Raw genomic sequence first — 16,187 nt, 5'->3', positions numbered from 1 at the left:
ACCTACGTCCCCTACCCCAGTATATGTTGGAGGTGGGGGTTTATCCCATTTAGTTTGGCTGTTGCTTAGTAGGGCATGTCAGCGACAATGTACCAGCCTTTGTGTTTGGTGAATTTAAAAAGTTCTGTTTTAGCAGCGCTATTTCTCATGTGACCATCACCCCCTACTACACACACTTCTCCTTCATGGAGTTTGTGATTTGCAGTCTTATTTCGCCCATGATTATTTACCAAGTGAAATCACAGACGAAGTAAAGGGGGCCATTTTGCCTTTAACACAGCTGTGCAAAAGGTTGGTAGGACCATTCCCTCCAAAAGTACGTCCACATTCCCTGTTAAGTGGCCACGTTTGATCAATTGATGACCTTCACCATGGAAATAACGATACTCATATCATTACACAGAATTGCGAATCTGCAAGAATTAATGTTATGCTTGCACATTGTACCCGACAGTTGAATTAGCAACAAGGGCCGGACGACAGAGCTTGTCTCCCATGACCTGCACGTACACACGATCTGACGCTATACGACTTTTACCTTTGCGAGTTCATAAAAGATTGCGTTTGTGTACCTCAACTACCTGCTTATCCACCCGCAACGATTACTCCAGACACACTGATGACGGTTTGGGAAGAAGTCACCCATCGACTCGATATACGTCGAAGGGCGCTCACGTTCAACACTTCTAAGAATAAACTGTTTGAGTTGCTCTTTCATTTGATGTATTATTTGTAATTGTAAGTTGAATTTACCAAATGCTAGAAAGCTTAAAACCCGCTACATTCATTTTGAAACACCTCCTATTGGGACAGCCATAGCTGGCCGAGGTGGCCGAGCGGTTCTAGGCGCTACAGTCTGGAACCACGCGACTGCTACCGTCGCAGGTTCGAATTCTGCCTCGGGCATGGATGTGTGTGATGTCCTTAGGTTAGTTAGGTTTAAGTAGTTCTAAGTTCTAGGGGACTGATGACCTCAGAAGTTAAGTCCCATAGTGCTCAGAGCCATTTGAACCATTTTTTTGGACAGCCATATGTAATGCGGAACTGACCGATAGATACGAGAGGAGGACCCTCCAGTGTAAAATGAGGCGGAGACATAATGTCTGTAGAGAAGCAGTAACAGCAGAATGGATCAGGCGGGCTCAGTCACGTCGAACGGCGATTAGTCATTGGATGTCACTTGAATAACGAATGCACCAAGGACATTTCACCATTCCAGATCTGCCCAAGTCGTGTAAAGTGCAAACACGAACGAACAATTAAAGCTAAACCAAATCTAGGCGACATCACATAAAACATCTCAGGGAATCAACGGAAGGAAACACGGACGAGAGTTCCAAAGTGTTACCAGCAGCCCATCTAACATAACGACTGTGTAGGGAGTTAGACAGAATGGGGTAAAATGGACGAGCAGCTCCTCATAAATCACACATATCTTTAGTCACCTGTCAGGTGCCAAGACATGGGCACTTACACCTTAGCTTACCAACATTAATATTAATAATAAAGGGACTGGCAAGGGCATCAGATCATGACTCTATTGAATTATGATAAATATAAGGCACTCTCGAATAGCATTCCCTGCACGTCTTCATGATTAAGTCACTAACTTAAAGCTTTGTTGAAAAGTGTCGGAAGTTGAGAATTGTGGAATATAACGTCTGCAGCTGGCCGTAGCTGTGCTGGGCAACACGTGGCGATGGCGGGAATTTCGTTTGCCTAGGGGCGTTATGACCTACTCGATCATTGCGTAGATCTCAAAAATTCCGTTGGGGGGATTTCGGCGAGGATAGAGCGTTCGACATTGGCCGCAAATGAGCATTCTTCCGCCGCGTTTTCGTACACGTGGGAGACGGGAGAATTGTGGAGAGAGTGGACTTCGCCTTCAGTCATCGTGCGGTACGGACTTGGAGAGGGCGTCTTGGCCATCGTCTTCGAAGGGAGATATACAGTCTGCACCGCAGCACTGCATCAACGCGTGTTCCGTGCAGAGTTCTGCAGTTAGAGCTCTTTGTGTGCCCAGAAGCGAGATTTTCACCGACGCGTAACCATTTCCACCAACTTACCTAAAATTCTTGATTTGGTAGTTATCCTTGCGAGGTGCTGAGTATTTGTCAACGTAGCTGCCGGTAACAGGGGCGCGTAATTGCAAATTGTTAATGTGCCATTCTCAGGAGTATGTGGGTGGACAAAGAAATTCACATTTTTTTGTAAATTTTGTCAGTTTTGGGGGATATCAAATTAAAATGCCGGTATTACAATCGAATTATCGACATCATTGTCTGGGTGTTGTGTGCTGTCCTTAGGTTAGTTAGGTTTAAGTAGTTCTAAGTTCTAGGGGACTGATGACCATAGATGTTAAGTCCCATAGTGCTCAGAGCCATTTGAACCATTTTTGACATCATTGTAGCTAGCATTTACCCTGTCCCAGTAAGCTTTACATGTACTCTAGCCACTACACAGCTTGCTCAGACGGGAAGGAAAGAAGGTTTGCGGTCTTCTATGTCAGCGACACAGATATAAGTTTACATAATGTTAACCGACGCAGTACGTAGGGTAAACAGAGACGCCACAGGACGGTAGATGACTCGAAGCGACTCTTCTGGCGTGGCGGAATCGCACTACGACCTGTGCCAGTCTGATGGAAGAGTTTAGGTTTTGCGAACGCGCGGAGAAGGGTACCTGCGGTCATGTGTATTGCCAACAGTGAAGTACGGAGGAGATGGATTTCCCCCTGCTACGCTTCGGTAACGCTAAATACGGCAGTATATGCACACTTGTACTGCGTATACCAGCAATACAATTAAGAGACGACACTTATTTGTATCTGCAAGACAGTCCAACCCGTCATAAAGTAGCATTTGTGACGTAATGTTTCGTGGACCAGAAGATTCCTTAAATGATTGACGGCCTCAGCGTCCCGATCCGAACCAAATGGAGCACGTTTGGTTGTGATAGAACATTCAGATCCAAGCGTCCGACATCATTATTTTCTCTGGTTTTAGCCTCTAACATGAATTAGCTTCCATTCCTCCACAAAGAGACACCTGGTTGAAGGTATCCTCAGCAGGAGTCCACATAAGTTGAAATGTTCAAATGTGTGTGGATTCCTAAGGGACCAAACTGCTGATGTCGTTGGTCCCTAGGCGACTTACACACTACTTAAACTAACTTCAACCTATGCGAAGAACAACACACACACCAATGCGCGAGGGAGGACTCGAGTCTCCGGCAGGAAAGGCCGCGCAGTCCGTGATGTGGCGCCTCAAACCGCGGGGCCATTCCGCGCGGCTGTGCGCCTACTACTCATTATATATGAAGCACCAAAGAAACTGGTATGGGCATGCGTGTTCAAATACAGGGATATGTAAACAGGCAGAATATGGCGCTGCGGACGGCAACGCCTATGTACGGCAATAAGTGCCAGGCGCAATTGTTAGGTCCGTAATTGCTGCCGGAATGGCAGGTTATCAAGATTAAAGTGAGTTTGAACGTCGTGATATAGTTGGCGCACGAGCGATGGGACACAGCATCTCAGAGGTGGCCATGAACAGCAGATTTTGCCGTACGACCTTTTCAAGAGTGTACTCTCAATATCAGGAAGCCGGTAAAACATCAAATCTCCGACATCGCTGCGACCGGAAAAAGATCCCACAAGAACAGGACCAACGACGACTGAAGAGAATCGTTCAGCGTGACAGACGTTTAACCCTTCCTCAAATTTCTGCCATTTTTAACGCTGAGCCATCAACAAGTGTCAGCGTGTCAATCATTCAACGAAACATCATCGATATGGGCTTTCAGAGTCGAAAGCCCACTCGTTGATGAGTGTACAACACAAAGCTTTACGCCTCACCTGGGCTCATCAGCACTGGCATTGCCTGGTCGGAAGGGTCACGTTTCAAATTCTATCGAGCGGATGAATGTGTACGGATATTGAAACCACCTCACGAATCCATGGATCCTGCATGTCAGCAGAGTAGCTTTCAAGCTCGTGGAAGCTCTGTAATGGTGTGGGGCGTGTGCAGCTGGAGTGATATGGAACCCTCGATACGTCTAGATACGACTCTGATAGGGGACACGTACGTAATCATCCTGTGTGATCACATGCATCCATTCATTTCCATTGTGCTTTCCGATGAACTTGGCCAATTCCAGCACGACTCTGCTCTGAGTTTATACACTTCCGCTAGTCACCAAACTCCCCAGACGTGGACATTATTGAGTGTATCTAGGATGCTTTGCAACGTGGTGTTCCGAAGAGATATCCACCCCATCGTACTCTTACGGTTTTATTGACAGCCCTGCAGGATTCATGGTGTCAGTTCCCTCCAGCACTACTTCGGAAATTAGTCGAGTCCATGCCACGTCGTGTCGCGGCACTTCTCCTTGCTCGCGGGGGCCCTACACGATATTAGGCAAGTGTATCAGTTTCTTTGGCTTTTAGGTGTTTATGCTAGTGTCTGTCCTAAAAAAATGGTGCAAATGGCTCTGAGCACTATGGGACTTAACATCTGAGGTCATCAGTCCCCTAGAACTTAGAATTACTTAAACCTAACTAACCTAAGGATATCACACACATCCATGCCCGAGGCAGGATTCGAACCTGCGACCATAGCGGTTGCGCGGTTCCAGACTGAAGCGCCTTGAACCGCTCGGTCACTGCGGCCGGCTGCACAGACAAAGCAATAGCCTACCCCCTGCTTGATGGAACACAGCGCTCTGAGGGCACATACGCCCGCTAGACTCGGACACGTGGGCAGACGCATAGGGATGCGACACGTGGTCGCCAGCTGATGCGGCGCCGCCCACGGGAGCTTCCGATGTGGGGAAGAAGCGGCCGATGGGGTCCCACCGGCAGGCAACGTGTCACTCGGCGCGTGCCGAAGTCACTGTATGTAAATTTAATTAAAGTTCACGATTTGTCAGCGAACGCGCGACACAATACCAATTTGGCCGGCGAGGTTCGGCGCCGCGCTGCGCCGCGCTGGGTCGCTAGCACAATTTCCTGGCAGTTCTGAAGTTGGCAAATTTTAATTAAAGCCGCCGCTGGTAGGGTCCCGCGGGCAGATAGCCGGACAGGTCCGCGCGTCACGGCGGCGCAAGTCGAACAGCGGCAGCGGCCCGCCCCTCCAAATGACCCAGCAGGTGATTCGCCGCCTGAGACTCAGTCTCTAGTTCGCCGTACTAAACCCATCTGACATTATTACTGCTAAGGATTGTAGCACAGAAATGTGAACTCTGAATAAACCTTCAGCTCCGAAGATCGCTAACATCATTTGTTTTGGTTGGCAGGAGAACCAACACCGTGTTGCTAGAGGAGGCCGAAAGGCACGCGTTTTAGCTCACGCGGGCTGGCGTGAGGTCTGGAACAGGACAAGGAAATTAGAATTTAGAAAAACTGAGTTAGCTGGTGGAATACGTAACTTTAATCCATTAATGAAGAACGTCGGTCTTGACGGTACATGAATCAATATCAATAGTAACTAATAATGGCGCCTTGCTAGGTCGTAGCAAATGACGTAGCTGAAGGCTATGTCAAACTATCGTCTCGGAAAATGAGAACGTATTTTGTCAGTGAACTATCGCTAGCAAAGTCGGTTGTACAACTGGGGCGAGTGCTAGGAAGTCTCTCTAGACCTGCCGTGTGGCGGCGCTCGGTCTGCAATCACTGATAGTGGCGACACGCGGGTCTGACGTATACTAACGGACCGCGGCCGATTTAAAGGCTACCACCTAGCAAGTGTGGTGTCTGGCGGTGACACCACATCATTTATTCATATAGATTACCGGTTCGGCGATTCTCTGTCCCCAACATCCGATATTTGTTTACGTCATTACATTGCCTCCTTGAGATTGAGGGCAGCAGACGACTGCCGAGACCGGTAATCTGTATGAGTAAATAGTTTTAGCGATCTTGGCATTATTCATTGTTCACAATACTACAGATTACCCCCAGGTTGACGATGTTAGAAGTGCTCAGAAATATGATGGACCAGTTTAAAAAAATATCTTAGCTACGAAAGTGTAAAATATTACTTTACTCCATTCAACTGATATTAATGCCAGAAAACTAGCCACCGGCAAAACTAAAAATGGCCCTTAAAAATAGGAAAAAATGTTAGTAGCCAGACGAAAAACCGACTGAATGTCTAAAGACGTGCAAAAATTCAAACGTATTATTGCTCAACAAACTACACTGCTCAAAAGAATTAGGGTAATAATGATCTCGAGTGTCTGCCCTACTCCACTGAACAACGTCTGAGGCCTGCTTGTTCCAACTTCTTCATCTCTAGCACTTGCAACCTACGTCCTCAATTATTTGCTGGACATATTGAGATATACTTTTACCCTTTACAGCTGCCTCCAATGCCATGGAAGTTACTCCCTGATGTCTCAGCAGGTGTCCTAATATCCCATCCCTTCTTTTTGTCGGTGTTTTCAATATATTCACTCCCCCGCCGATTCTGTGGAGAACCTCCACATTTCTTAACTAAATAGTCCACCTAATTTCCACTATTCTTCTGTAGCACCATAAACGCTTCGATTCTCTTTTATGTGTCACTACCAACAATGCTATACTCCAAACGTCCAATCTCAGAAATTTCTTCTTCAAAAAAATGTTTCAAATGGCTCTAAGCACTATGGGACTTAACATCTGAGGTCATCAGTCCCCTAGACTTAGAACAACCTAAACCTAACTAACCTAAGAACATCACATACATCCATGCCCGAAGCAGGATTCGAACCTGCGACCGTAGCAGCAGTGCGGTTCCGGACTGAAGCGCCTAGAACCACTCGGCCACAGCGACCGGAAATTTCTTCTTCAAATTAAGAAATATGTTTGATAATGATACACTTTCCTTGGGCAGGAATGACCTTTTTGCCACTGCTAGTATGCTTTTTATGGCCTCCTTGCTCTTTCCATCATGGGCTATTTTACTGCCTAGGTACCAGATTTCCTTAACTTCGTCTACTTCGTGATCCACAATTCTGATGTTGAATTCCTCGCCTTACTTTCATCTTTCCCTAATTTGCTCGAAATTCACATTCTGCACTCTTTGGGATGTTCATTTCATTATACAAATCCTTTGGTTTGTCTTTACTTTCACCGAGGAGCGCAACATCAATAGCGAAAATTATCTTCAAATCCCTTAATTCTGCATTTCAACTCACCTTTCAGTTCAGACATTGCTTCTTCGATTTGTAGATTGAATAGTAGAGGCGAAAGACTGCATACCTACCTTTTATTGTTCCCTCTAGGCTTTTGTCCATACTGTACGTTACCTTGTCTTTCCATATAGCTTATCCCGAAGTTTCTCAAAACGTCGATCATCTCGCACCATTTTCAATCGTCGAAAGTTTTTCACATATCGAAATATTCTATGAACATAGCTTAACCTTTCTTCAATCTTATTTTCGCTATCAACCATACTGTACGAACAGCCTCTCTGATGCCTTTACCTCTCCTACTCTCCTAGAGCAAAACTGATTCCCATCTAACTGATCTTCACTCTTCTTTTCTATTCTTCTGTACATTAATCTTGTCATCTACTTGGATGCACTATCTTAAAAACTGTGTGGTAATTCTCACACTTATAGGTTCTTTCTACACACCAATGTGAGTAATCGTTTTGTTGCCACATTCCCTAATGATTTTTAGAAATTCTGGTGAAACTTAGTCTATCCCTTCTGCCTTACTTGATCTAATCTTCCAAAGCACTTTTAGGTTTTGGTTTTAGTGGTGGATTTCCTATCTCTTCCTTGTGTACTCATGCCACTATTATCACGTCATCAGACATGTCCTCCTTCTCATTGAAGCCTTCAATGAGCTTTTTCCAACCAGCCGCTCCCTACTTTGCATTCAGCAGTGGAATTTCCGTCACACTTTTAATGTTACTACCTTAGCGCTTAATTTCATCGAAGGTTGTTTCACTTTTCTCTGTGCTGAGTCAGTCCTTCCGACAATCACCCCATTTTTTCCATTTCTTCACATTTTTCATGCATCTGTTTCGCCTTAGCATCTCTCACTTCCTTTCTATTTCATTCCTAATTGACTTGTATATCTGTATTCCTTAATTTTCCCGAACACTTTTGTACTTGCTCCTTTCGTCAATCAACTGAAGCATTTATTCGCAGTTACTTATTCATAGTTTTTTTTTCTTTTCAACTTCTATGATTGCCTTTTTTATAAATGTACATCCCACTTCAACTATTCTGCTTATTGAACTATGAATTACCGTAGTGTCTACAGCATCAGAGAACTTAGAGCATATCTTTTCATTCATTAGACGTCATTATCTTAATCTTCAGCCTAGTTTTCGTCATTAAATTGTGATCGAGTCTGCATCTGATCCTGCCACGCCTTGCAATCCAACAATTAACTTTGGAATTCCTGCCTGACCATGACGTAATCTAAGTGACACCTTCACGTATCTTCCGGCCTTTTCATCGTATCCCTCCGCCTCTTGCGGTACTGGAGCACAATATACGCTGAAATTGATTGCAAAACTTAATTAGCCTTTCTTCTCTCACACTCCTATTGCCGTGCCCATATTCTCCTGTAACCGTTTCCTCTACTCCTTTCTCTGCAACCACATTCCCATCCAAGACATCATACCAATGGACAGATCGTCATGACACTTTTTAGATTACAGACCCCACGTGCTGTAAATGCACGTTATGTATCTTTAATACAGCGGTTTCCGTTGTCTTCTGTAGCCTCATGCCGTTGTTCGTTGTTGATTTTTCCTCTTTTTAGGGGCAGTTTCCAACCCGGAAGACAAGGGAGTGCCATTAACCACTTCCCGCTCCTTTGCCCTCTTTGATAAGACAGTTGGCAGAACGAGGGTGGCTTCTTATGTCAGAAGTCTTCGGCCGAGAATGCTGGTGACTTTTATTTAAAATTTAAGAATTTGCAAACTTCGAACGCTGGAGATAGGAAGTTCTGGTTACTATTCAAAAAAACACTACCCCATTGTTATTGTTATTATTATTATTATTATTATTATTATTACCAGAATGACTGGGTATTTTTATGAACATTCAGATAACCATAGAAATTATCATGCAATATGTGCCGCAAAGTGAAAAGCAAAATAGCATCAGTGTCAAAACAGGAGAAAAAGATTCGGCTTCAGAAGGAAACTAGCTCACAACCGAATGTCCTTCTCTTTCTAATTTTTGTACAAGGAAAAAAAGTGAACAAAACAAGGTTTCGTGCGATTGAGCGTTAAAAAGGACTTAACCAATGCCCTGTCAACTAAAGACAAGAAAAGCCATATTTTCAGAAAGCGATCTACAACTTGGCAACCACATCCACTTTCAACGCACGGTCTCCAGACACTGGTGAAAGAGTCGGGTATCAGAGTGGTTCCCTCCAGCATCATAGCGAACGTACGGATCCAGGAGCCAGACAATAGCTTTCGTTTTCGTCCTACGAAAAAGTGATAGGTCCAGATGAGTAAGAAATTTATCCGAATAAGCAGATTTGGGCCCTCGGGAAAGAAAAGGCAACTGTCGACGAATACAGAGCCAATGAACCTGTCAACGAGAGACCAGCCTGTGAAGTAAGCTATCAGTTTCATGACATTCGTCACACTGATCAGCAGGGCGAAGGCCTATGCGAAAAAGACGGTCCCCAGTCGCTGTCAAATGATGAATGTCCACATACCACGACGAAGCGAACTCCATCGGTAATATAGGAATACTAAGATGCTACCAGACTGTTTTCCAGGATGTTAACCCAGGCAGTTTTCCAGGATATTAACGAGAAAGTTGGTTCAACAGAGAAGAGCCAAGACTGTTTACACCAACGGGATACTAAGACTCTGGTAGCGATGGGCGTCTTTGAAAGGATATGAGCAACTAAGAAACTGACAGTTAAAAAATATTCCCGGATGTACCGCAATTAAGGGTACATCCATCCAGCATCAACGGGAGGAGTCAGACTAACTGGTTGACACAGGAAAATAAACGAGATGTAGTGGAATAGGGCGTCTGTGTACATGTTAATACACTGCGTAGTAAAAACAGGACTGATATCTTTACTTTACTATTGTCAAGACAGTCCTTCGAGCTTGTGGGGCCTGGTCACCACCTCATACTAAACTCGAAAGATGTGTCGCCGTCACAAGAATCGCCCGAATGATTGTTTGAGTCTGCGGGCCATCATCGTGGGAAGTGGGAATATCTGTGCAGCGTAACACACTAGTGAAAATATAGGTGTTTAAGACCCGCGCTTGGTGAAGGAGGCTAAGGCAACGGGGTTCGTGTTCAAGAATCTCTCCCTGAACACGAACCGTAACCCCTCACCAGTTAAGTGCCACTACATTCGTTGGGTTGCGATCCACTATGATCCCTGAAGCCTTGTGGCGATCAGCCACTGTCGCCCAAGGAATTGCCACTTTGCAAAGCCCCACAACGCCGTTTGCGATAGTTAATGTCGTCAATATTAAGGCGATGAAGGTAATCGAAGGTATCCTTGAGCTCGGAATGTCGTCGGCATTTCGTACTAAAACCACGACGTCATCGGCGGACGAGTGGACGGAAAATCGTTCTCTCAGTGTAGTCCAGCCACGTAGTTGCATGTCAGTACGGCGAAGCAAGGGTTTCAAGAGCCCGACCAGCTAGCCACGCGGTCCAACGCGCTGCTTCCCGAGCTTGAAGGCTACGGCACAATGATCAGCAACTTTCAAAAGCTGGCAGTACAAGGAAACAGAGTATCACATTATCTTCCAAAAGTTGTCCGCACAAGGAATTGGAAAGATAAAAGCAATAACTCAGCTGGTAGAGGTAGCACTAAAATAAGTGTATCGGACAAGTGTAGGGTACCGACAAATCAATGCATCACGTAGGTGTAAGGAGCGCAAACTAAAATTAGTGACTGATCCACCTGCCGGAAATCACCACTAAAGTCATTCTCCCCCCCCCCCAATAGAATCTATGTAGGGCATTTACGAAGTAGATAAATGGGTCAATGATTCCCTCTTTGTACAAACGTGAACGTTCCATAGAACGATCAGACCCAGAGTGGGGAGAGAGAAGAAGTAAAGTGAGATCATTTCATCGAGAACCTCAAAATCTCTCAATGGAATTCTTTCTTTGTAAATCGAGGCAGTAACTGAAGAAGGTTCGGAAAATACACCGAAAAAGGCTGAGAATCCAGGAAGTGAAAACTGGTGAAATAAAACTACCTGTAAAAATTTACAACTGCACCAGAGTCGTATATAAACTGTCGCAAAGCGGCGAAACAAGGTTGAGAACCAATACTCTGTTCAAAACGAGAAAAGTATATGCTTGCATAGATAATTAAACTGGATCTAAAACTACCAAACACAAAACCATCATCATACGGAGCCATGTACCAGTGTCCATCGCAGAATCAGTGGAAGAAACGGAGGAAGAAGTGTGAACATCTCCCTCATCTTCCAACTGTTTTTTCTACTTCCATGATGCGACTCTGTCGGGCTGAATACGTTTTTTTGCTTCTGCACCTCAGTAATGTCGCTACCTCTTGCGGTTGTATGGGTGGATCATACGGAAAGCCCGTTTCAAACTGACAAGGAAACACTTGAGTGCGAAGTCGCAAGTTCAATCTTTAGTGAGTCTCATTTGAAATTATTGTATTAACAACTACGACAGGAAAAGTATTAGCCTCTAATGACTCACCATGTGCATCAGGAAGGCGACAGAAATTGAATGTCCGGAAAGTGCAGAGATCAACACTCTAAAAATGTATGTATTATGATCCACAAAATCGACATCGTCGACATTCAACAAATGTTCAAACCTAACCACTAACCTGCACCATCAACGTCAAATGAAAATTTTTCCGTAGTGATCACAATGGTTCACACCATCAAGACCGAAGGCGAACTCCTCGGTAGTTACAAACCGTGTAAGATCTTCAGCTAGGTATCCGCTGTTAAAGGATGGAGCTGAACATATTGGTATAACGTGGTGACGAGAACTCAGGCAATGTGATGGCATGCAAGCGAATGTGAAACAGTCTCTCATGAAGCTTATCGTGAAATTGACTATCCTTTAAGGCATAGCTGCAGATAGTGCGATAATATGTTTTATAAGCATGTAAAAAACAAACACCCAGAGCTTGAATTTGTACAGGGTTTCAATTGTTATGAATGCAGTATGACAAGTTTTTGAAGAGCGACAATTTGATCTGAAGGAGAATAATTTTTGTACGCAGACCAGAAATCAAGCAAAAGCAAATTAGTTTGACCAGGTATTGGCCAAAAGCAGTGCTCATGCCGTAGTAGTACATCTACATCTACGTGATTACTCTGAAAATCATAATAAAGTGCCTGGCAGTTCACTCGTGCCCATTTTCCCAGTCTTGCTTGTTGCCTCGTAAATATTACCTGCTACCCTTGCAAGGTCAAGCACAGAGACAGAGCTCCTCCAACTTCACGCAGCACAGTAAATAACTTTCCAGCCAATTTATCATCTGGATTAATAGTTGGTATAATTACATAAGAATGCATTAAGGCATCGATGTTAGCTGATCTTGATACAGCTCTTTTGGTACCTCCAATTTCTGGGGTTCCTTTCACATGCATTTCCTCTTCAAATTCCGATTGTGTGGAGTTGAAAACAAATTCCTTACTGAACGATGGGATAAGTTCGTTTACCTTATCTACAACTTTTCGGACCGATTCTGCAGTTTTCAGTGCGTCGTCAAGCTGACATTTTGCTTAAAATTTCGCTGCCTTTCGTCTTCCAGAGCACTATTTGAATTTATGGAGCCATCCACTGCTTCCCTAGAAATCTCTGTAATCTTTATTGCACGCAGTTTGATGTGCATAACGTAGTAGCTAACTCTCATAAGATCCTGTAAATTGTAGTGGGCATCCTTCAAACGCGTATAAACCAGTTTTTGAAACACCGGCGCTTTATCCTCCCTTGAACATCCGTAGTATGCACTACACGGTGCTGCGGACGTACTCGCAATCTGTTCATAACTGCCGTTTTACTACGCTGCGGATGGTCTTCGATGTACATAATTATGTTTAGTACCCGCTATTTGGACAACGATTATCCTTTACTACGTTTCACTGGAGACGGAATTTGCGGCTCTCCATCCAACAAGGATGATAAAATACATGGCCCAACACCTGTATCAATATCACTTTCACTTGTTAAGCACGTGTCGTCGTCATCGTATTCCTGTTGTACCATGTCCGTGCAATCTAGCTTATACGACACCACACATTCTACTAACTCATCTTGCAGAAAAGTTAATATTTCATCTACCACTCTTATCTCACTTTTGGAAATACCTTGGATTCTTTTCTGACGACTTGTCAACTTCCTCAATTGTTGTTGTATATACTGTATAATGCACTGCTGAGTTTGTTTATCGGTGCCATTGCTCTGCTTTGTATCAACACCATTAACACTGTAGCATAGATGTGAGTTACTCGCCAACTAAGCAAGTTAACTACGCTCCGTAGCCTCGTGCTATTCTCACCATTGTCCCGCCCCCTGTAGCCGTTATCAGTCGGTATTGTGGTTGCGTGGTAGAGAATATGTGGGACGTCGAATTCGGTAAACGTCATTAGCCTTTTGCGATCTCGCACTCAAGGGGTTTCTTGTGGGAGGCAGAAACCTCCGCACCCAACTCATCGGCGGACAGGGGTTCCTGCATGGAGATTTGCTTAGTAACGACGGGATCTTCCTGCTCTTGAGAATCAGTCAAGTTATGCCCATCAAGAACCTATGACACAGAGGCCGCGACAGAAGGCGTGGAAGTGGTTTGGTAAGCTGAGGCAAGAAGAGAGGAATTCGATAAAGCCGAGGGAGACAAGTGGGCTTCTGAAAGAGATTCCTTAACAGGTGGTACCGACGGGGCGGCGTCGATGACGGAAGAATCGCCAAGTGATGTATCAGTAACGACCTGGTCTGGTGCAGAAGTACGCATGGCGTACTCGTACACCAACTCATGTCCTTCAATGGAGGGCTATGCGAAGGGCGAGAAAAGGGAAAGGCTCGTCAACTGCGTGTTCTGCAACGTTTGCTTTGAATAACCTGACCTGGCATCGCGGAAGTGACGGCGTTAATGTCCCTAAGCATGGAGAGCGGGGGAAAATCAAGAGCGTTATCCATCAAAGGTCCATTTTGACCCTCAATAACTACGGGAAAGATTCCCCACATACCGTTTTTTATGCTGTTCGTAAGCGGGTTTTAAGACCACCACACGACGTGGATAACTGGTACAAAGGTGGCCGCTCTGATTACAAATAAAGCAGGTTCCTTCCTGGCTGTATGCGGCTCGCGTTGGTGCCGTTGCTGGGTTGGCATCGTGTAATAGGTATAGTGGCGTTTCGTTTTCTTCTTCTGTTTACTGTGGCCACTACGTTTGCTAGCGTTGTCTGTCTGTGAGTGGCTGCAGCAGCGTTTATCGAAATCTAGTACCCGTACTATATTTGGAAGAACGTGAAGTGTTTTCTGGGTCGGGTGTGTCGGTAGTTCACTTGGGACGGAGCATCAGAGAGAACCGGCAGCACAAGGACTTGCCGGTATCGCTGTCTACCTTGGTTGTAGTGGTTCCTTCTGCCTTTCGATGTTTTAATGACCGGATTCTGAAGACTCAGTGCTGTCTGTCACTTCGCCCTCTCTTGAATTATTCCATTGTTGTACTGGTTATCACACGTTAGGTGCAGTTGATAAGACGACTGATCGGCGTTTAAACTGTCCCTTGTTTGAGTTGGCATTCTATTAGGTGAGCATCACTCTTGGCTGCCTGTCTCAGTGCTTATGCAGCTGTAGAGACTTGGTCGATACTTGGAGCACTGTCTGTGGGTTACTTCCTTCTTATTTGGTCTGACAGTCTCAATTTTTTAAAAATAATATTTTGTTTAAATTATTCCTATTGCTTGTGGCCTTCAGCCAACAAATGGTTTGAACTCTTCTCAATAAGGCCTTCAGCAGTCAGTATAGCTTGTGTTACTGTCAACTTTTTTAGTGATTGTTTTAAAAATTATTTTGGTATTTTCAACTTGCAGTTGTCTTCCTCACTTGTAATTCAGGCCTTCAGCCGCTTATGGTTCTGAAGTATTGCTTGTGGCCTTCAGCCAACGAATAATTTTGAATTCTTTCTTAACAAGGCCTTCAGCCGACAGTGTAGCTTGTGTTACAGTCAATTTAAAAAAAACTGTTTTTATTAAAATTATTTCCTTAAATAAACTGTATGTGTTTACTGTGCAACAAACGGTAACTGATTAGGCCCCATCCACACCTTTTCCTGCTATCCGTAAGTACCACGTCTCAATATGTTATATAAACCCGACAACCACAAACCTGCAAGTGAGAGTGAATATTTTTTTTTTCATTCACCATTTCTGTTGACCAAACACCGCTATAGACCTGTAAGTGGTACTCAGTGGACCAGCGTTCTCTTCGGAAGTGTTGTATATCACCATAACGGAGCTGTAAGGATCTCAGGAAATTGTCACCTACGCCGGACAGGAGATTAAAAGCCGAACATTTGTATAGAGCATTTCTGCCTTCAGCAAAAGAAGCGTGCTAGTGAGACCATGTACTCGTTTCATTCTGAGGTGTGATCTGCTACTGTAATGCATTACACAGCCGATAGATTGCGAATGACTCTGGTTGCTGCGTACATTGAACGCGAAGATCTCAGGCTTTACAGTAAGACCACAGGCACTGCCTGTATCAAAATGTATTTTACGTATCGGGCGTTGACACACGTGTTCTGCTAATTCTTCTGAGCAGTATATTTAGATCGCTTCCGCAACCGAATGGTTGCCGGCGTAGTAGCTGAGCGTGTTCGCCCAGGGAACTGGTCATCAGTTCTCATAAAAAAGCAAGTTTCTCAACGACTGTATCTGAAAGATATCATGCGACACCCGTAGAGAACGACTGACAAAAAATTGACCATGAAACAGACGGAACACAAATAAAAAATGCGGCAGAAGGACAGTGTTTCGAATACGGTACCTCCTAACAATTTTCCTCAGGGGTATGGGGTCGACCTAGTCATTGTGAGGCCAAATGAAGAGCTGCTTCAGTACAGAAGCAGCGGCATCATCAGGAGCCATTCACTGCCAGTAACGGCTGGAGGGACTGGCGACACGCTGGCCACAAGCCGCATGATAATGGATCACTCCTACTACTGCCTTCTTTGCAGCAGTCGGAACTACCTAAAG

Source organism: Schistocerca americana, chromosome 7 (genome assembly GCF_021461395.2).
Source record: "Schistocerca americana isolate TAMUIC-IGC-003095 chromosome 7, iqSchAmer2.1, whole genome shotgun sequence".
Classification (NCBI taxonomy): Eukaryota; Metazoa; Arthropoda; class Insecta; order Orthoptera; family Acrididae; genus Schistocerca; species Schistocerca americana.
The sequence above is the reverse complement of the archived record's forward strand: the minus strand, read 5'-3'. Positions refer to the sequence as shown.